Genomic DNA, 21985 nt, shown 5'->3' on the forward strand with positions numbered 1-21985 from the left:
TAGCAATCCATAGGTTTTAAGATACTTACTAGTCAGGTACATTCTTAGGCGTTTAATATGCGGTGTTGAGTCCATTTCGTTGAGCAAGGAGTAGCTCTTGTCTATTCCATATTTGGCTGAAGGAACTTTATCTGTGCTCATTTCAATCTCTGGTTTTATGCAGCACCCCAACTCACCTTTCCCCTTAAGCAAGCATAAGTTGGTTTTCTAAATTTGAGACCCTGTTCTGTTTTGGAATGCAGTTCCTGTGTAGCCAAGTTTACATTCCGTGTATTAGTGATATCTTATGATGTTTCTTTTTCTGTGTGACTTATTTCAGTTAGAATCATCGTACCTGAATCCACTCATTATGCTGCTACGGGCCTGATGACATAGATTTCATTGCTGAGTGATACTGCATTGTACGTAAGTACCACAAGTTGTTTATCCATTTTTCACTTTCTGTGATATTGAACTTGTACGGTAAACGAGGTTCTTGTAAACGGAGGCGTCCCAAACTTTGGGGTGGCTGTGTCTTTTTGATTTTAATTTCCCTAAGCTATAGGACCATAAGTGGCAGTGCCCTAGGCTCTGTTGCTTTGTTTTTTAGATGTTTCAGGAAACACCATATACTTCTCCCGAGTGTCTGTTGGCAATTTACATCCCGCCCATCAGCATAACAAGGCTCCCAGTTCTCCATGGCCTGTCCTGCCTTTCTGGATTTTACACTTTTTTCAGATGGCCCTTTTGACCGGGGGGAAGTGAGACTTCATTGTAGTGCAGATTTCCTTTGCAAGCTTGCTTGGTTGGCCAAAAAGGGCGTATGCGTTTTTTCCTGAATATATTCAGGAAAAAACGCATACGCCCTTTTTGGCCAAGTGCATCATTGTGGACGTTCTGCCTCTTTTCCTATGCTTTCAATGCAATTCCAGTCTACCTCCTGAAATCGGTTTCCTGCAATTCTGCCCCGCTTTCAAGTCCTCTTGGCAGCCTTACTTCAGTCTATTTTTGGACGATAGCTGTCATTTATAACTCTGCAGGTTTGTGAATTACAGTGCCCCTGAGCTCCTTTCTTCAACTCGCTTTCTTTTGAGCTGGCCGCAACACCGCAGGATGGCTTCAGGCCCTAATCTGGTTCCGGCCCGGCATGCTGAGCCTTTGGTTAATTCCTCTTCCTGGTGGGAAATGAGAGTTAAATTTGCCCGTCCAGACACCTCCAGCTAGCCTCTCATTGGTTCTCGCTATTCCTGTTCATCTTGCGCAGAAATTGCAAACTGGGCCAAACAGGAGGTTAAAGGGACTGACTCTCCAAGTGGGGAGAGTGTTAGTAAAGCGTCTGGAATGTTGCACCCGAGTACCAGGGGAGGAAAACTGAGACATATTTGAACACGTCTCCCGATCACATGGTTGATCATACTCTAGGTTCCACATGCATGTTTTAGCTGAAGGAAGAATACCTTAAACCTGGGTAGTTGAAACCCGTGGAATGGGTACCATGCAATATGACTTCAAAGGGTCTTCATTTGCTCACCGAACCTCTCCAATCCTATCACTGCTGCGTTTATGCCCCTGTACACATGCTTGATTCTCTTTCGGAGACATAGCAATCCATAGGTTTTAAGATACTTACTAGTCAGGTACATTCTTAGGCGTTTAATATGGGGTGTTGAGTCCATTTCGTTGAGCAAGGAGTAGCTCTTGTCTATTCCATATTTGGCTGAAGGAACTTTATCTGTGCTCATTTCAATCTCTGGTTTTATGCAGCACCCCAACTCACCTTTACCCTTAAGCAAGCATAAGTTGGTTTTCTAAATTTGAGACCCTGTTCTGTTCTGTAATTCAGTTCCTGTGTAGCCAAGTTTACATTCCGTGTATTACTGATATCTTATGATGTTTCTTTTTCTGTGTGACTTACTTCAGTTAGAATCATCATACCTGAATCCACTCATTGTGCTGCTAAGGGCCTGATGACACAGATTTCATTGCTGAGTGATATTGCTTTGTAAGTAAATACCACAACTTCTTTATCCATTTTTCACTTTCTGCGATGTTGAACTTGTACTGTAAACGAGGTTCTTGTAAACAGAGCCGTTCCAAACTTTGGGGTGGCTGTGTCTTTTTGATTTTAATTTCCCTAAGCTATAGGACCATAAGTGGAAGTGCCCTAGGTTCTGTTGCTTTGTTTTTTAGATGTTTCAGGAAACACCATACACTTCTCCCGAGTGGTTGTTGGCAATTTACATCCCGCCCATCACCATAACAAGGCTCCCAGTTCTCCATGGCCTGTCCTGCCTTTCTGGATTTTACACTTTTTTCAGATGGCCCTTTTGACCGGGGGGAAGTGAGACTTCATTGTAGTGTAGATTTCCTTTGCAAGCTTGCTTGGTTGGCCAAAAAGGGCGTATGCGTTTTTTCCTGAATATATTCAGGAAAAAACGCATACGCCCTTTTTGGCCAAGTGCATCATTGTGGACGTTCTGCCTCTTTTCCTATGCTTTCAATGCAATTCCAGTCTACCTCCTGAAATCGGTTTCCTGCAATTCTGCCCCGCTTTCAAGTCCTCTTGGCAGCCTTACTTCAGTCTATTTTTGGACGATAGCTGTCATTTATAACTCTGCAGGTTTGTGAATTACAGTGCCCCTGAGCTCCTTTCTTCAACTCGCTTTCTTGTGACCTGGCCGCAACACCGCAGGATGGCTTCAGGCCCTAATCTGGTTCCAGCCCGGCATGCTGAGCCTTTGGTTAATTCCTCTTCCTGGTGGGAAATGAGAGTTAAATTTGCCCGTCCAGACACCTCCAGCTAGCCTCTCATTGGTTCTCGCTATTCCTGTTCATCTTCCGCAGAAATTGCAAACTGGGCCAAACAGGAGGTTAAAGGGACTGACTCTCCAAGTGGGGAGAGTGTTAGTAAAGCGTCTGGAATGTTGCACCCGAGTACCAGGGGAGGAAAACTGAGACATATTTGAACACGTCTCCCGATCACATGGTTGATCATACTCTAGGTTCCACATGCATGTTTTAGCTGAAGGAAGAATACCTTAAACCTGGGTAGTTGAAACCCGTGGAATGGGTACCATGCAATATGACTTCAAAGGGTCTTCATTTGCTCACCGAACCTCTCCAATCCTATCACTGCTGCGTTTATGCCCCTGTACACATGCTTGATTCTCTTTCGGAGACATAGCAATCCATAGGTTTTAAGATACTTACTAGTCAGGTACATTCTTAGGCGTTTAATATGCGGTGTTGAGTCCATTTCGTTGAGCAAGGAGTAGCTCTTGTCTATTCCGTATTTGGCTTAAGGAACTTTATCTGTGCTCATTTCAATCTCTGGTTTTATGCAGCACCCCAACTCACCTTTCCCCTTAAGCAAGCATAAGTTGGTTTTCTAAATTTGAGACCCTGTTCTGTTCTGTAATTCAGTTCCTGTGTAGCCAAGTTTACATTCCGTGTATTACTGATATCTTATGATGTTTCTTTTTCTGTGTGACTTATTTTAGTTAGAATCATCGTACCTGAATCCACTCATTATGCTGCTACGGGCCTGATGACATAGATTTCACTGCTGAGTGATACTGCATTGTACGTAAGTACCACAAGTTCTTTATCCATTTTTCACTTTCTGTGATATTGAACTTGTACGGTAAACGAGGTTCTTGTAAATGGAGGCGTCCCAAACTTTGGGGTGGCTGTGTCTTTTTGATTTTAATTTCCCTAAGCTATAGGACCATAAGTGGAAGTGCCCTAGGCTCTGGTGCTTTGTTTTTTAGATGTTTCAGGAAACACCATACACTTCTCCCGAGTGGTTTTTGGCAATTTACATCCCGCCCATCAGCATAACAAGGCTCCCAGTTCTCCATGGCCTGTCTTGTCTTTCTGGATTTTACACTTTTTTCAGATGGCCCTTTTGACCGGGGGGAAGTGAGACTTCACTGCAGTGCAGATTTCCTTTGCAAGCTTGCTTGGTTGGCCAAAAAGGGCGTATGCGTTTTTTCCTGAATATATTCAGGAAAAAACGCATACGCCCTTTTTGGCCAAGTGCATCATTGTGGACGTTCTGCCTCTTTTCCTATGCTTTCAATGCAATTCCAGTCTACCTCCTGAAATCGGTTTCCTGCAATTCTGCCCCGCTTTCAAGTCCTCTTGGCAGCCTTACTTCAGTCTATTTTTGGACGATAGCTGTCATTTATAACTCTGCAGGTTTGTGAATTACAGTGCCCCTGAGCTCCTTTCTTCAACTCGCTTTCTTGTGACCTGGCAGCAACACCGCAGGATGGCTTCAGGCCCTAATCTGGTTCCGGCACGGCACGCTGAGCCTTTGGTTATTTCCTCTTCCTGGTGGGAAATGAGAGTTAAATTTGCCCGTCCAGACACCTCCAGCTAGTCTCTCATTGGTTCTCGCTATTCCTGTTCATCTTGCGCAGAAATTGCAAACTGGGCCAAACAGGAGGTTAAAGGCGCTGACTCTCCAAGTGGGGAGAGTGTTAGTAAAGCGTCTGGAATCTTGCACCCGAGTACCAGGGGAGGAAAACTGAGACATATTTGAACACGTCTCCCGTTCACATGGTTGATCATACTTGGGTTACACATGCATGTTTTAGCTGAAGGAAGAATACCTTAAACCTGGAGAGTTAAGACCCGTGTAATGGGTACCATGCAATATGACTTCAAAGGGTCTTCATTTGCTCACCGAACCTCTCCAATCCTATCACTGCTGCGTTTATGCCCCTGTACACACGCTTGATTCTCTTTTGGAGACATAGCAATCCATAGGTTTTAAGATACTTACTAGTCAGGTACATTCTTAGGCGTTTAATATGCGGTGTTGAGTCCATTTCGTTGAGCAAGGAGTAGCTCTTGTCTATTCCATATTTGGCTGAAGGAACTTTATCTGTGCTCATTTCAATCTCTGGTTTTATGCAGCACCCCAACTCACCTTTCCCCTTAAGCAAGCATAAGTTGGTTTTCTAAATTTGAGACCCTGTTCTGTTTTGGAATGCAGTTCCTGTGTAGCCAAGTTTACATTCCGTGTATTAGTGATATCTTATGATGTTTCTTTTTCTGTGTGACTTATTTCAGTTAGAATCATCGTACCTGAATCCACTCATTATGCTGCTACGGGCCTGATGACATAGATTTCATTGCTGAGTGATACTGCATTGTACGTAAGTACCACAAGTTGTTTATCCATTTTTCACTTTCTGTGATATTGAACTTGTACGGTAAACGAGGTTCTTGTAAACGGAGGCGTCCCAAACTTTGGGGTGGCTGTGTCTTTTTGATTTTAATTTCCCTAAGCTATAGGACCATAAGTGGAAGTGCCCTAGGCTCTGTTGCTTTGTTTTTTAGATGTTTCAGGAAACACCATACACTTCTCCCGAGTGGTTGTTGGCAGTTTACATCCCGCCCATCAGCATAACAAGGCTCCCAGTTCTCCATGGCCTGTCCTGCCTTTCTGGATTTTACACTTTTTTCAGATGGCCCTTTTGACCGGGGGGAAGTGAGACTTCATTGTAGTGCAGATTTCCTTTACAAGCTTGCTTGGTTGGCCAAAAAGGGCGTATGCGTTTTTTCCTGAATATATTCAGGAAAAAACGCATACGCCCTTTTTGGCCAAGTGCATCATTGTGGACGTTCTGCCTCTTTTCCTATGCTTTCAATGCAATTCCAGTCTACCTCCTGAAATCGGTTTCCTGCAATTCTGCCCCGCTTTCAAGTCCTCTTGGCAGCCTTACTTCAGTCTATTTTTGGACGATAGCTGTCATTTATAACTCTGCAGGTTTGTGAATTACAGTGCCCCTGAGCTCCTTTCTTCAACTCGCTTTCTTTTGAGCTGGCCGCAACACCGCAGGATGGCTTCAGGCCCTAATCTGGTTCCGGCCCGGCATGCTGAGCCTTTGGTTAATTCCTCTTCCTGGTGGGAAATGAGAGTTAAATTTGCCCGTCCAGACACCTCCAGCTAGCCTCTCATTGGTTCTCGCTATTCCTGTTCATCTTCCGCAGAAATTGCAAACTGGGCCAAACAGGAGGTTAAAGGGACTGACTCTCCAAGTGGGGAGAGTGTTAGTAAAGCGTCTGGAATGTTGCACCCGAGTACCAGGGGAGGAAAACTGAGACATATTTGAACACGTCTCCCGATCACATGGTTGATCATACTCTAGGTTCCACATGCATGTTTTAGCTGAAGGAAGAATACCTTAAACCTGGGTAGTTGAAACCCGTGGAATGGGTACCATGCAATATGACTTCAAAGGGTCTTCATTTGCTCACCGAACCTCTCCAATCCTATCACTGCTGCGTTTATGCCCCTGTACACATGCTTGATTCTCTTTCGGAGACATAGCAATCCATAGGTTTTAAGATACTTACTAGTCAGGTACATTCTTAGGCGTTTAATATGGGGTGTTGAGTCCATTTCGTTGAGCAAGGAGTAGCTCTTGTCTATTCCATATTTGGCTGAAGGAACTTTATCTGTGCTCATTTCAATCTCTGGTTTTATGCAGCACCCCAACTCACCTTTACCCTTAAGCAAGCATAAGTTGGTTTTCTAAATTTGAGACCCTGTTCTGTTCTGTAATTCAGTTCCTGTGTAGCCAAGTTTACATTCCGTGTATTACTGATATCTTATGATGTTTCTTTTTCTGTGTGACTTACTTCAGTTAGAATCATCATACCTGAATCCACTCATTGTGCTGCTAAGGGCCTGATGACACAGATTTCATTGCTGAGTGATATTGCTTTGTAAGTAAATACCACAACTTCTTTATCCATTTTTCACTTTCTGCGATGTTGAACTTGTACTGTAAACGAGGTTCTTGTAAACAGAGCCGTTCCAAACTTTGGGGAGCTGTGTCTTTTCGATTTTAATTTCCCTAAGCTATAGGACCATAAGTGGAAGTGCCCTAGGTTCTGTTGCTTTGTTTTTTAGATGTTTCAGGAAACACCATACACTTCTCCCGAGTGGTTGTTGGCAATTTACATCCCGCCCATCACCATAACAAGGCTCCCAGTTCTCCATGGCCTTTCCTGCCTTTCTGGATTTTACACTTTTTTCAGATGGCCCTTTTGACCGGGGGGAAGTGAGACTTCATTGTAGTGTAGATTTCCTTTGCAAGCTTGCTTGGTTGGCCAAAAAGGGCGTATGCGTTTTTTCCTGAATATATTCAGGAAAAAACGCATACGCCCTTTTTGGCCAAGTGCATCATTGTGGACGTTCTGCCTCTTTTCCTATGCTTTCAATGCAATTCCAGTCTACCTCCTGAAATCGGTTTCCTGCAATTCTGCCCCGCTTTCAAGTCCTCTTGGCAGCCTTACTTCAGTCTATTTTTGGACGATAGCTGTCATTTATAACTCTGCAGGTTTGTGAATTACAGTGCCCCTGAGCTCCTTTCTTCAACTCGCTTTCTTGTGACCTGGCCGCAACACCGCAGGATGGCTTCAGGCCCTAATCTGGTTCCAGCCCGGCATGCTGAGCCTTTGGTTAATTCCTCTTCCTGGTGGGAAATGAGAGTTAAATTTGCCCGTCCAGACACCTCCAGCTAGCCTCTCATTGGTTCTCGCTATTCCTGTTCATCTTCCGCAGAAATTGCAAACTGGGCCAAACAGGAGGTTAAAGGGACTGACTCTCCAAGTGGGGAGAGTGTTAGTAAAGCGTCTGGAATGTTGCACCCGAGTACCAGGGGAGGAAAACTGAGACATATTTGAACACGTCTCCCGATCACATGGTTGATCATACTCTAGGTTCCACATGCATGTTTTAGCTGAAGGAAGAATACCTTAAACCTGGGTAGTTGAAACCCGTGGAATGGGTACCATGCAATATGACTTCAAAGGGTCTTCATTTGCTCACCGAACCTCTCCAATCCTATCACTGCTGCGTTTATGCCCCTGTACACATGCTTGATTCTCTTTCGGAGACATAGCAATCCATAGGTTTTAAGATACTTACTAGTCAGGTACATTCTTAGGCGTTTAATATGCGGTGTTGAGTCCATTTCGTTGAGCAAGGAGTAGCTCTTGTCTATTCCGTATTTGGCTTAAGGAACTTTATCTGTGCTCATTTCAATCTCTGGTTTTATGCAGCACCCCAACTCACCTTTCCCCTTAAGCAAGCATAAGTTGGTTTTCTAAATTTGAGACCCTGTTCTGTTTTGGAATGCAGTTCCTGTGTAGCCAAGTTTACATTCCTTGTATTACTGATATCTTATGATGTTTCTTTTTCTGTGTGACTTATTTTAGTTAGAATCATCGTACCTGAATCCACTCATTATGCTGCTACGGGCCTGATGACATAGATTTCACTGCTGAGTGATACTGCATTGTACGTAAGTACCACAAGTTCTTTATCCATTTTTCACTTTCTGTGATATTGAACTTGTACGGTAAACGAGGTTCTTGTAAACGGAGGCGTCCCAAACTTTGGGGTGGCTGTGTCTTTTTGATTTTAATTTCCCTAAGCTATAGGACCATAAGTGGAAGTGCCCTAGGCTCTGGTGCTTTGTTTTTTAGATGTTTCAGGAAACACCATACACTTCTCCCGAGTGGTTTTTGGCAATTTACATCCCGCCCATCAGCATAACAAGGCTCCCAGTTCTCCATGGCCTGTCTTGTCTTTCTGGATTTTACACTTTTTTCAGATGGCCCTTTTGACCGGGGGGAAGTGAGACTTCACTGCAGTGCAGATTTCCTTTGCAAGCTTGCTTGGTTGGCCAAAAAGGGCGTATGCGTTTTTTCCTGAATATATTCAGGAAAAAACGCATACGCCCTTTTTGGCCAAGTGCATCATTGTGGACGTTCTGCCTCTTTTCCTATGCTTTCAATGCAATTCCAGTCTACCTCCTGAAATCGGTTTCCTGCAATTCTGCCCCGCTTTCAAGTCCTCTTGGCAGCCTTACTTCAGTCTATTTTTGGACGATAGCTGTCATTTATAACTCTGCAGGTTTGTGAATTACAGTGCCCCTGAGCTCCTTTCTTCAACTCGCTTTCTTGTGACCTGGCAGCAACACCGCAGGATGGCTTCAGGCCCTAATCTGGTTCCGGCACGGCACGCTGAGCCTTTGGTTATTTCCTCTTCCTGGTGGGAAATGAGAGTTAAATTTGCCCGTCCAGACACCTCCAGCTAGTCTCTCATTGGTTCTCGCTATTCCTGTTCATCTTGCGCAGAAATTGCAAACTGGGCCAAACAGGAGGTTAAAGGCGCTGACTCTCCAAGTGGGGAGAGTGTTAGTAAAGCGTCTGGAATCTTGCACCCGAGTACCAGGGGAGGAAAACTGAGACATATTTGAACACGTCTCCCGTTCACATGGTTGATCATACTTGGGTTACACATGCATGTTTTAGCTGAAGGAAGAATACCTTAAACCTGGAGAGTTAAGACCCGTGTAATGGGTACCATGCAATATGACTTCAAAGGGTCTTCATTTGCTCACCGAACCTCTCCAATCCTATCACTGCTGCGTTTATGCCCCTGTACACATGCTTGATTCTCTTTCGGAGACATAGCAATCCATAGGTTTTAAGATACTTACTAGTCAGGTACATTCTTAGGCGTTTAATATGCGGTGTTGAGTCCATTTCGTTGAGCAAGGAGTAGCTCTTGTCTATTCCATATTTGACTTAAGGAACTTTATCTGTGCTCATTTCAATCTCTGGTTTTATGCAGCACCCCAACTCACCTTTACCCTTAAGCAAGCATAAGTTGGTTTTCTAAATTTGAGACCCTGTTCTGTTCTGTAATTCAGTTCCTGTGTAGCCAAGTTTACATTCCGTGTATTACTGATATCTTATGATGTTTCTTTTTCTGTGTGACTTACTTCAGTTAGAATCATCATACCTGAATCCACTCATTGTGCTGCTAAGGGCCTGATGACACAGATTTCATTGCTGAGTGATATTGCTTTGTAAGTAAATACCACAACTTCTTTATCCATTTTTCACTTTCTGCGATGTTGAACTTGTACTGTAAACGAGGTTCTTGTAAACAGAGCCGTTCCAAACTTTGGGGTGGCTGTGTCTTTTTTATTTTAATTTCCCTAAGCTATAGGACCATAAGTGGAAGTGCCCTAGGTTCTGTTGCTTTGTTTTTTAGATGTTTCAGGAAACACCATACACTTCTCCCGAGTGGTTGTTGGCAATTTACATCCCGCCCATCAGCATAACAAGGCTCCCAGTTCTCCATGGCCTGTCCTGCCTTTCTGGATTTTACACTTTTTTCAGATGGCCCTTTTGACCGGGGGGAAGTGAGACTTCATTGTAGTGCAGATTTCCTTTGCAAGCTTGCTTGGTTGGCCAAAAAGGGCGTATGCGTTTTTTCCTGAATATATTCAGGAAAAAACGCATACGCCCTTTTTGGCCAAGTGCATCATTGTGGACGTTCTGCCTCTTTTCCTATGCTTTCAATGCAATTCCAGTCTACCTCCTGAAATCGGTTTCCTGCAATTCTGCCCCGCTTTCAAGTCCTCTTGGCAGCCTTACTTCAGTCTATTTTTGGACGATAGCTGTCATTTATAACTCTGCAGGTTTGTGAATTACAGTGCCCCTGAGCTCCTTTCTTCAACTCGCTTTCTTGTGACCTGGCAGCAACACCGCAGGATGGCTTCAGGCCCTAATCTGGTTCCGGCACGGCACGCTGAGCCTTTGGTTATTTCCTCTTCCTGGTGGGAAATGAGAGTTAAATTTGCCCGTCCAGACACCTCCAGCTAGTCTCTCATTGGTTCTCGCTATTCCTGTTCATCTTGCGCAGAAATTGCAAACTGGGCCAAACAGGAGGTTAAAGGCGCTGACTCTCCAAGTGGGGAGAGTGTTAGTAAAGCGTCTGGAATCTTGCACCCGAGTACCAGGGGAGGAAAACTGAGACATATTTGAACACGTCTCCCGTTCACATGGTTGATCATACTTGGGTTACACATGCATGTTTTAGCTGAAGGAAGAATACCTTAAACCTGGAGAGTTAAGACCCGTGTAATGGGTACCATGCAATATGACTTCAAAGGGTCTTCATTTGCTCACCGAACCTCTCCAATCCTATCACTGCTGCGTTTATGCCCCTGTACACATGCTTGATTCTCTTTCGGAGACATAGCAATCCATAGGTTTTAAGATACTTACTAGTCAGGTACATTCTTAGGCGTTTAATATGCGGTGTTGAGTCCATTTCGTTGAGCAAGGAGTAGCTCTTGTCTATTCCATATTTGACTTAAGGAACTTTATCTGTGCTCATTTCAATCTCTGGTTTTATGCAGCACCCCAACTCACCTTTACCCTTAAGCAAGCATAAGTTGGTTTTCTAAATTTGAGACCCTGTTCTGTTCTGTAATTCAGTTCCTGTGTAGCCAAGTTTACATTCCGTGTATTACTGATATCTTATGATGTTTCTTTTTCTGTGTGACTTACTTCAGTTAGAATCATCATACCTGAATCCACTCATTGTGCTGCTAAGGGCCTGATGACACAGATTTCATTGCTGAGTGATATTGCTTTGTAAGTAAATACCACAACTTCTTTATCCATTTTTCACTTTCTGCGATGTTGAACTTGTACTGTAAACGAGGTTCTTGTAAACAGAGCCGTTCCAAACTTTGGGGTGGCTGTGTCTTTTTTATTTTAATTTCCCTAAGCTATAGGACCATAAGTGGAAGTGCCCTAGGTTCTGTTGCTTTGTTTTTTAGATGTTTCAGGAAACACCATACACTTCTCCCGAGTGGTTGTTGGCAATTTACATCCCGCCCATCAGCATAACAAGGCTCCCAGTTCTCCATGGCCTGTCCTGCCTTTCTGGATTTTACACTTTTTTCAGATGGCCCTTTTGACCGGGGGGAAGTGAGACTTCATTGTAGTGCAGATTTCCTTTGCAAGCTTGCTTGGTTGGCCAAAAAGGGCGTATGCGTTTTTTCCTGAATATATTCAGGAAAAAACGCATACGCCCTTTTTGGCCAAGTGCATCATTGTGGACGTTCTGCCTCTTTTCCTATGCTTGCAATGCAATTCCAGTCTACCTCCTGAAATCGGTTTCCTGCAATTCTGCCCCGCTTTCAAGTCCTCTTGGCAGCCTTACTTCAGTCTATCTTTGGACGATAGCTGTCATTTATAACTTTGCAGGTTTGTGAATTACAGTGCCCCTGAGCTCCTTTCTTCAACTCGCTTTCTTGTGACCTGGCCGCAACACCGCAGGATGGCTTCAGGCCCTAATCTGGTTCCGGCCCGGCATGCGGAGCCTTTGGTTAATTCCTCTTCCTGGTGGGAAATGAGAGTTAAATTTGCCCGTCCAGACACCTCCAGCTAGCCTCTCATTGGTTCTCGCTATTCCTGTTCATCTTCCGCAGAAATTGCAAACTGGGCCAAACAGGAGGTTAAAGGGACTGACTCTCCAAGTCGGGAGAGTGTTAGTAAAGCGTCTGGAATGTTGCACCCGAGTACCAGGGGAGGAAAACTGAGACATATTTGAACACGTCTCCCGTTCACATGGTTGATCATACTCTGGGTTCCACATGCATGTTTTAGCTGAAGGAAGAATACCTAAAACCTGGGTAGTTGAAACCCGTGGAATGGGTACCATGCAATATGACTTCAAAGGGTCTTCATTTGCTCACCGAACCTCTCCAATCCTATCACTGCTGCGTTTATTCCCCTGTACACACCCTTGATTCTCTTTTGGAGACATAGCAATCCATAGGTTTTAAGATACTTACTAGTCAGGTACATTCTTAGGGGTTTAATATGGGGTTTTGAGTCCATTTCGTTGAGCAAGGAGTAGCTCTTGTCTATTCCATATTTGGCTTAAAGAACTTTATCTGTGCTCATTTCAATCTCTGGTTTTATGCAGCACCCCAACTCACCTTTCCCCTTAAGCAAGCATAAGTTGGTTTTCTAAATTTGAGACCCTGTTCTGTTTTGGAATGCAGTTCCTGTGTAGCCAAGTTTACATTCCGTGTATTAGTGATATCTTATGATGTTTCTTTTTCTGTGTTTCTTATTTCAGTTAGAATCATCGTACCTGAATCTACTCATTATGCTGCTAAAGGCCTGATGACATAGATTTCATTGCTGAGTGATACTGCATTGTACGTAAGTACCACAAGTTCTTTATCCATTTTTCACTTTCTGCGATGTTGAACTTGTACTGTAAACGAGGTTCTTGTAAACAGAGCCGTTCCAAACTTTGGGGTGGCTGTGTCTTTTTGATTTTAATTTCCCTAAGCTATAGGACCATAAGTGGCAGTGCCCTAGGCTCTGTTGCTTTGTTTTTTAGATGTTTCAGGAAACACCATACACTTCTCCCGAGTGGTTGTTGGCAATTTACATCCCGCCCATCAGCATAACAAGGCTCCCAGTTCTCCATGGCCTGTCCTGCCTTTCTGGATTTTACACTTTTTTCAGATGGCCCTTTTGACCGGGGGGAAGTGAGACTTCATTGTAGTGCAGATTTCCTTTGCAAGCTTGCTTGGTTGGCCAAAAAGTGCGTATGCGTTTTTTCCTGAATATATTCAGGAAAAAACGCATACGCCCTTTTTGGCCAAGTGCATCATTGTGGACGTTCTGCCTCTTTTCCTATGCTTTCAATGCAATTCCAGTCTACCTCCTGAAATCGGTTTCCTGCAATTCTGCCCCGCTTTCAAGTCCTCTTGGCAGCCTTACTTCAGTCTATTTTTGGACGATAGCTGTCATTTATAACTCTGCAGGTTTGTGAATTACAGTGCCCCTGAGCTCCTTTCTTCAACTCGCTTTCTTGTGACCTGGCCGCAACACTGCAGGATGGCTTCAGGCCCTAATCTGGTTCCGGCCCGGCATGCTGAGCCTTTGGTTAATTCCTCTTCCTGGTGGGAAATGAGAGTTAAATTTGCCCGTCCAGACACCTCCAGCTAGCCTCTCATTGGTTCTCGCTATTCCTGTTCATCTTCCGCAGAAATTGCAAACTGGGCCAAACAGGAGGTTAAAGGGACTGACTCTCCAAGTCGGGAGAGTGTTAGTAAAGCGTCTGGAATGTTGCACCCGAGTACCAGGGGAGGAAAACTGAGACATATTTGAACACGTCTCCCGTTCACACGGTTGATCATACTCTGGGTTCCACATGCATGTTTTAGCTGAAGGAAGAATACCTTAAACCTGGGTAGTTGAAACCCGTGGAAAGGGTACCATGCAATATGACTTCAAAGGGTCTTCATTTGCTCACCGAACCTCTCCAATCCTATCACTGCTGCGTTTATTCCCCTGTACACACGCTTGATTCTCTTTTGGAGACATAGCAATCCATAGGTTTTAAGATACTTACTAGTCAGGTACATTCTTAGGCGTTTAATATGCGGTGTTGAGTCCATTTCGTTGAGCAAGGGGTAGCTCTTGTCTATTCCATATTTGACTTAAGGAACTTTATCTGTGCTCATTTCAATCTCTGGTTTTATGCAGCACCCCAACTCACCTTTACCCTTAAGCAAGCATAAGTTGGTTTTCTAAATTTGAGACCCTGTTCTGTTCTGTAATTCAGTTCCTGTGTAGCCAAGTTTACATTCCGTGTATTACTGATATCTTATGATGTTTCTTTTTCTGTGTGACTTACTTCAGTTAGAATCATCATACCTGAATCCACTCATTGTGCTGCTAAGGGCCTGATGACACAGATTCCATTGCTGAGTGATATTGCTTTGTAAGTAAATACCACAACTTCTTTATCCATTTTTCACTTTCTGCGATGTTGAACTTGTACTGTAAACGAGGTTCTTGTAAACAGAGCCGTTCCAAACTTTGGGGTGGCTGTGTCTTTTTGATTTTAATTTCCCTAAGCTATAGGACCATAAGTGGAAGTGCCCTAGGCTCTGTTGCTTTGTTTTTTAGATGTTTCAGGAAACACCATACACTTCTCCCGAGTGGTTGTTGGCAATTTACATCCCGCCCATCACCATAACAAGGGTCCCAGTTCTCCATGGCCTGTCCTGCCTTTCTGGATTTTACACTTTTTTCAGATGGCCCTTTTGACCGGGGGGAAGTGAGACTTCATTGTAGTGTAGATTTCCTTTGCAAGCTTGCTTGGTTGGCCAAAAAGGGCGTATGCGTTTTTTCCTGAATATATTCAGGAAAAAACGCATACGCCCTTTTTGGCCAAGTGCATCATTGTGGACGTTCTGCCTCTTTTCCTATGCTTGCAATGCAATTCCAGTCTACCTCCTGAAATCGGTTTCCTGCAATTCTGCCCCGCTTTCAAGTCCTCTTGGCAGCCTTACTTCAGTCTATTTTTGGACGATAGCTGTCATTTATAACTCTGCAGGTTTGTGAATTACAGTGCCCCTGAGCTCCTTTCTTCAACTCGCTTTCTTGTGACCTGGCCGCAACACCGCAGGATGGCTTCAGGCCCTAATCTGGTTCCGGCCCGGCATGCTGAGCCTTTGGTTAATTCCTCTTCCTGGTGGGAAATGAGAGTTAAATTTGCCCGTCCAGACACCTCCAGCTAGCCTCTCATTGGTTCTCGCTATTCCTGTTCATCTTCCGCAGAAATTGCAAACTGGGCCAAACAGGAGGTTAAAGGGACTGACTCTCCAAGTCGGGAGAGTGTTAGTAAAGCGTCTGGAATGTTGCACCCGAGTACCAGGGGAGGAAAACTGAGACATATTTGAACACGTCTCCCGTTCACATGGTTGATCATACTCTGGGTTCCACATGCATGTTTTAGCTGAAGGAAGAATACCTAAAACCTGGGTAGTTGAAACCCGTGGAATGGGTACCATGCAATATGACTTCAAAGGGTCTTCATTTGCTCACCGAACCTCTCCAATCCTATCACTGCTGCGTTTATTCCCCTGTACACACGCTTGATTCTCTTTTGGAGACATAGCAATCCATAGGTTTTAAGATACTTACTAGTCAGGTACATTCTTAGGGGTTTAATATGGGGTTTTGAGTCCATTTCGTTGAGCAAGGGGTAGCTCTTGTCTATTCCATATTTGGCTTAAGGAACTTTATCTGTGCTCATTTCAATCTCTGGTTTTATGCAGCACCCCAACTCACCTTTCCCCTTAAGCAAGCATAAGTTGGTTTTCTAAATTTGAGACCCTGTTCTGTTTTGGAATGCAGTTCCTGTGTAGCCAAGTTTACATTCCGTGTATTAGTGATATCTTATGATGTTTCTTTTTCTGTGTGACTTATTTCAGTTAGAATCATCATACCTGAATCCACTCATTGTGCTGCTAAGGGCCTGATGACACAGATTTCATTGCTGAGTGATATTGCTTTGTAAGTAAATACCACAACTTCTTTATCCATTTTTCACTTTCTGCGATGTTGAACTTGTACTGTAAACGAGGTTCTTGTAAACAGAGCCGTTCCAAACATTGGGGTGGCTGTGTCTTTTTCATTTTAATTTCCCTAAGCTATAGGACCATAAGTGGAAGTGCCCTAGGTTCTGTTGCTTTGTTTTTTAGATGTTTCAGGAAACACCATACACTTCTCCCGAGTGGTTGTTGGCAATTTACATCCCGCCCATCAGCATAACAAGGCTCCCAGTTCTCCATGGCCTGTCCTGCCTTTCTGGATTTTACACTTTTTTCAGATGGCCCTTTTGACCGGGGGGAAGTGAGACTTCATTGTAGTGCAGATTTCCTTTGCAAGCTTGCTTGGTTGGCCAAAAAGGGCGTATGCGTTTTTTCCTGAATATATTCAGGAAAAAACGCATACGCCCTTTTTGGCCAAGTGCATCATTGTGGACGTTCTGCCTCTTTTCCTATGCTTTCAATGCAATTCCAGTCTACCTCCTGAAATCGGTTTCCTGCAATTCTGCCCCGCTTTCAAGTCCTCTTGGCAGCCTTACTTCAGTCTATTTTTGGACGATAGCTGTCATTTATAACTCTGCAGGTTTGTGAATTACAGTGCCCCTGAGCTCCTTTCTTCAACTCGCTTTCTTTTGAGCTGGCCGCAACACCGCAGGATGGCTTCAGGCCCTAATCTGGTTCCAGTACGGCACGCTGAGCCTTTGGTTATTTCCTCTTCCTGGTGGGAAATGAGAGTTAAATTTGCCCGTCCAGACACCTCCAGCTAGTCTCTCATTGGTTCTCGCTATTCCTGTTCATCTTCCGCAGAAATTGCAAACTGGGCCAAACAGGAGGTTAAAGTGACTGACTCTCCAAGTCGGGAGAGTGTTAGTAAAGCGTCTGGAATGTTGCACCCGAGTACCAGGGGAGGAAAACTGAGACATATTTGAACACGTCTCCCGTTCACATGGTTGATCATACTTGGGTTCCACATGCATGTTTTAGCTGAAGGAAGAATACCTTAAACCTGGAGAGTTGAGACCCGTGTAATGGGTACCATGCAATATGATTTCAAAGGGTCTTCATTTGCTCACCGAACCTCTCCAATCCTATCACTGCTGCGTTTATGCCCCTGTACACATGCTTGATTCTCTTTCGGAGACATAGCAATCCATAGGTTTTAAGATACTTACTAGTCAGGTACATTCTTAGGCGTTTAATATGCGGTGTTGAGTCCATTTCGTTGAGCAAGGAGTAGCTCTTGTCTATTCCATATTTGACTTAAGGAACTTTATCTGTGCTCATTTCAATCTCTGGTTTTATGCAGCACCCCAACTCACCTTTACCCTTAAGCAAGCATAAGTTGGTTTTCTAAATTTGAGACCCTGTTCTGTTCTGTAATTCAGTTCCTATGTAGCCAAGTTTACATTCCGTGTATTACTGATATCTTATGATGTTTCTTTTTCTGTGTGACTTATTTCAGTTAGAATCATCATACCTGAATCCACTCATTGTGATGCTAAGGGCCTGATGACATAGATTTCATTGCTGAGTGATATTGCTTTGTAAGTAAATACCACAACTTCTTTATCCATTTTTCACTTTCTGCGATGTTGAACTTGTACTGTAAACGAGGTTCTTGTAAACAGAGGCGTCCCAAACTTTGGGGTGGCTGTGTCTTTTTGATTTTAATTTCCCTAAGCTATAGGACCATAAGTGGCAGTGCCCTAGGCTCTGTTGCTTTGTTTTTTAGATGTTTCAGGAAACACCATACACTTCTCCCGAGTGTCTGTTGGCAATTTACATCCCGCCCATCAGCATAACAAGGCTCCCAGTTCTCCATGGCCTGTCCTGCCTTTCTGGATTTTACACTTTTTTCAGATGGCCCTTTTGACCGGGGGGAAGTGAGACTTCATTGTAGTGCAGATTTCCTTTGCAAGCTTGCTTGGTTGGCCAAAAAGGGCGTATGCGTTTTTTCCTGAATATATTCAGGAAAAAACGCATACGCCCTTTTTGGCCAAGTGCATCATTGTGGACGTTCTGCCTCTTTTCCTATGCTTTCAATGCAATTCCAGTCTACCTCCTGAAATCGGTTTCCTGCAATTCTGCCCCGCTTTCAAGTCCTCTTGGCAGCCTTACTTCAGTCTATTTTTGGACGATAGCTGTCATTTATAACTCTGCAGGTTTGTGAATTACAGTGCCCCTGAGCTCCTTTCTTCAACTCGCTTTCTTTTGAGCTGGCCGCAACACCGCAGGATGGCTTCAGGCCCTAATCTGGTTCCGGCACGGCACGCTGAGCCTTTGGTTATTTCCTCTTCCTGGTGGGAAATGAGAGTTAAATTTGCCAGTCCAGACACCTCCAGCTAGCCTCTCATTGGTTCTCGCTATTCCTGTTCATCTTCCGCAGAAATTGCAAACTGGGCCAAACAGGAGTTTAAAGGCGCTGACTCTCCAAGTGGGGAGAGTGTTAGTAAAGCGTCTGGAATGTTGCACCCGAGTACCAGGGGAGGAAAACTGAGACATATTTGAACACGTCTCCCGTTCACATGGTTGATCATACTTGGGTTCCACATGCATGTTTTAGCTGAAGGAAGAATACCTTAAACCTGGAGAGTTGAGACCCGTGTAATGGGTACCATGCAATATGACTTCAAAGGGTCTTCATTTGCTCACCGAACCTCTCCAATCCTATCACTGCTGTGTTTATGCCCCTGTACACATGCTTGATTCTCTTTCGGAGACATAGCAATCCATAGGTTTTAAGATTCTTACTAGTCAGGTACATTCTTAGGCGTTTAATATGCGGTGTTGAGTCCATTTCGTTGAGCAAGGAGTAGCTCTTGTCTATTCCATATTTGGCTTAAGGAACTTTATCTGTGCTCATTTCAATCTCTGGTTTTATGCAGCACCCCAACTCACCTTTACCCTTAAGCAAGCATAAGTTGGTTTTCTAAATTTGAGACCCTGTTCTGTTTTGGAATGCAGTTCCTGTGTAGCCAAGTTTACATTCCGTGTATTAGTGATATCTTATGATGTTTCTTTTTCTGTGTGACTTATTTCAGTTAGAATCATCATACCTGAATCCACTCATTGTGCTGCTGAGGGCCTGATGACACAGATTTCATTGCTGAGTGATATTGCTTTGTAAGTAAATACCACAACTTCTTTATCCATTTTTCACTTTCTGCGATGTTGAACTTGTACTGTAAACGAGGTTCTTGTAAACAGAGGCGTCCCAAACTTTGGGGTGGCTGTGTCTTTTTGATTTTAATTTCCCTTAACTATAGGACCATAAGTGGCAGTGCCCTAGGCTCTGTTGCTTTGTTTTTTAGATGTTTCACGAAACACCATACACTTCTCCCGAGTGTCTGTTGGCAATTTACATCCCGCCCATCAGCATAACAAGGCTCCCAGTTCTCCATGGCCTGTCCTGCCTTTCTGGATTTTACACTTTTTTCAGATGGCCCTTTTGACCGGGGGGAAGTGAGACTTCATTGTAGTGCAGATTTCCTTTGCAAGCTTGCTTGGTTGGCCAAAAAGGGCGTATGCGTTTTTTCCTGAATATATTCAGGAAAAAACGCATACGCCCTTTTTGGCCAAGTGCATCATTGTGGACGTTCTGCCTCTTTTCCTATGCTTTCAATGCAATTCCAGTCTACCTCCTGAAATCGGTTTCCTGCAATTCTGCCCCGCTTTCAAGTCCTCTTGGCAGCCTTACTTCAGTCTATTTTTGGACGATAGCTGTCATTTATAACTCTGCAGGTTTGTGAATTACAGTGCTCCTGAGCTCCTTTCTTCAACTCGCTTTCTTTTGAGCTGGCCGCAACACCGCAGGATGGCTTCAGGCCCTAATCTGGTTCCGGCACGGCACGCTGATCCTTTGGTTATTTCCTCTTCCTGGTTGGAAATGAGAGTTAAATGTGCCCGTCCAGACACCTCCAGCTAGCCTCTCATTGGTTCTCGCTATTCCTGTTCATCTTCCGCAGAAATTGCAAACTGGACCAAACAGGAGGTTAAAGGCGCTGACTCTCCAAGTGGGGAGAGTGTTAGTAAAGCGTCTGGAATGTTGCACCCGAGTACCAGGGGAGGAAAACTGAGACATATTTGAACACGTCTCCCGTTCACATGGTTGATCATACTCTGGGTTCCACATGCATGTTTTAGCTGAAGGAAGAATACCTAAAAAGTGGGTAGTTGAAACCCGTGGAATGGGTACCATGCAATATGACTTCAAAGGGTCTTCATTTGCTCACCGAACCTCTCCAATCCTATCACTGCTGCGTTTATGCCCCTGTACACATGCTTGATTCTCTTTCGGAGACATAGCAATCCATAGGTTTTAAGATACTTACTAGTCAGGTACATTCTTAGGCGTTTAATATGGGGTTTTGAGTCCATTTCGTTGAGCAAGGAGTAGCTCTTGTCTATTCCATATTTGGCTTAAGGAACTTTATCTGTGCTCATTTCAATCTCTGGTTTTATGCAGCACCCCAACTCACCTTTACCCTTAAGCAAGCATAAGTTGGTTTTCTAAATTTGAGACCCTGTTCTGTTTTGGAATGCAGTTCCTGTGTAGCCAAGTTTACATTCCGTGTGTTAGTGATATCTTATGATGTTTCTTTTTCTGTGTGACTTATTTCAGTTAGAATCATCATACCTGAATCCACTCATTATGCTGCTACGGGCCTGATGACATAGATTTCATTGCTGAGTGATACTGCATTGTACGTAAGTACCACAAGTTCTTTATCCATTTTTCACTTTCTGCCATGTTGAACTTGTACTGTAAACGAGGTTCTTGTAAACAGAGCCGTTCCAAACTTTGGGGTGGCTGTGTCTTTTTGATTTTAATTTCCCTAAGCTATAGGACCATAAGTGGCAGTGCCCTAGGCTCTGTTGCTTTGGTTTTTAGATGTTTCAGGAAACACCATACACTTCTCCCGAGTGTCTGTTGGCAATTTACATCCCACCCATCAGCATAACAAGGCTCCCAGTTCTCCATGGCCTGTCCTGCCTTTCTGGATTTTACACTTTTTTCAGATGGCCCTTTTGACCGGGGGGAAGTGAGACTTCATTGTAGTGCAGATTTCCTTTGCAAGCTTGCTTGGTTGGTCAAAAAGGGCGTATGTGTTTTTTCCTGAATATATTCAGGAAAAAACGCATACGCCCTTTTTGGCCAAGTGCATCATTGTGGACGTTCTGCCTCTTTTCCTATGCTTTCAATGCAATTCCAGTCTACCTCCTGAAATCGGTTTCCTGCAATTCTGCCCCGCTTTCAAGTCCTCTTGGCAGCCTTACTTCAGTCTATTTTTGGACGATAGCTGTCATTTATAACTCTGCAGGTTTGTGAATTACAGTGCCCCAGAGCTCCTTTCTTCAACTCGCTTTCTTTTGAGCTGGCCGTAACACCGCAGGATGGCTTCAGGCCCTAATCTGGTTCCGGCACGGCACGCTGAGCCTTTGGTTATTTCCTCTTCCTGTTGGGAAATGAGAGTTAAATTTGCCCGTCCAGACACCTCCAGCTAGCCTCTCATTGGTTCTCGCTATTCCTGTTCATCTTCCGCAGAAATTGCAAACTGTGCCAAACAGGAGGTTAAAGGCGCTGACTCTCCAAGTGGGGAGAGTGTTCGTAAAGCGTCTGGAATGTTGCACCCGAGTACCAGGGGAGGAAAACTGAGACATATTTGAACACGTCTCCCGATCACATGGTTGATCATACTCTGGGTTCCACATGCATGTTTTAGCTGAAGGAAGAATACCTAAAACCTGGGTAG

The 21985-nt window shown here is 44.1% G+C and overlaps 1 long non-coding RNA gene across 50 annotated transcripts in view; it reads left to right on the forward strand.

The window, feature by feature from the left end:
- The window catches only part of LOC307185334, a 3778167-nt gene that overhangs the window by 2178333 nt on the left and 1577849 nt on the right, over nucleotides 1–21985 (forward strand). The window lies entirely within an intron of this gene.

The sequence above is a fragment of the Stenella coeruleoalba genome, assembly GCF_951394435.1.
Source record: "Stenella coeruleoalba genome assembly, chromosome: 4".
Classification (NCBI taxonomy): domain Eukaryota; kingdom Metazoa; phylum Chordata; class Mammalia; order Artiodactyla; family Delphinidae; genus Stenella; species Stenella coeruleoalba.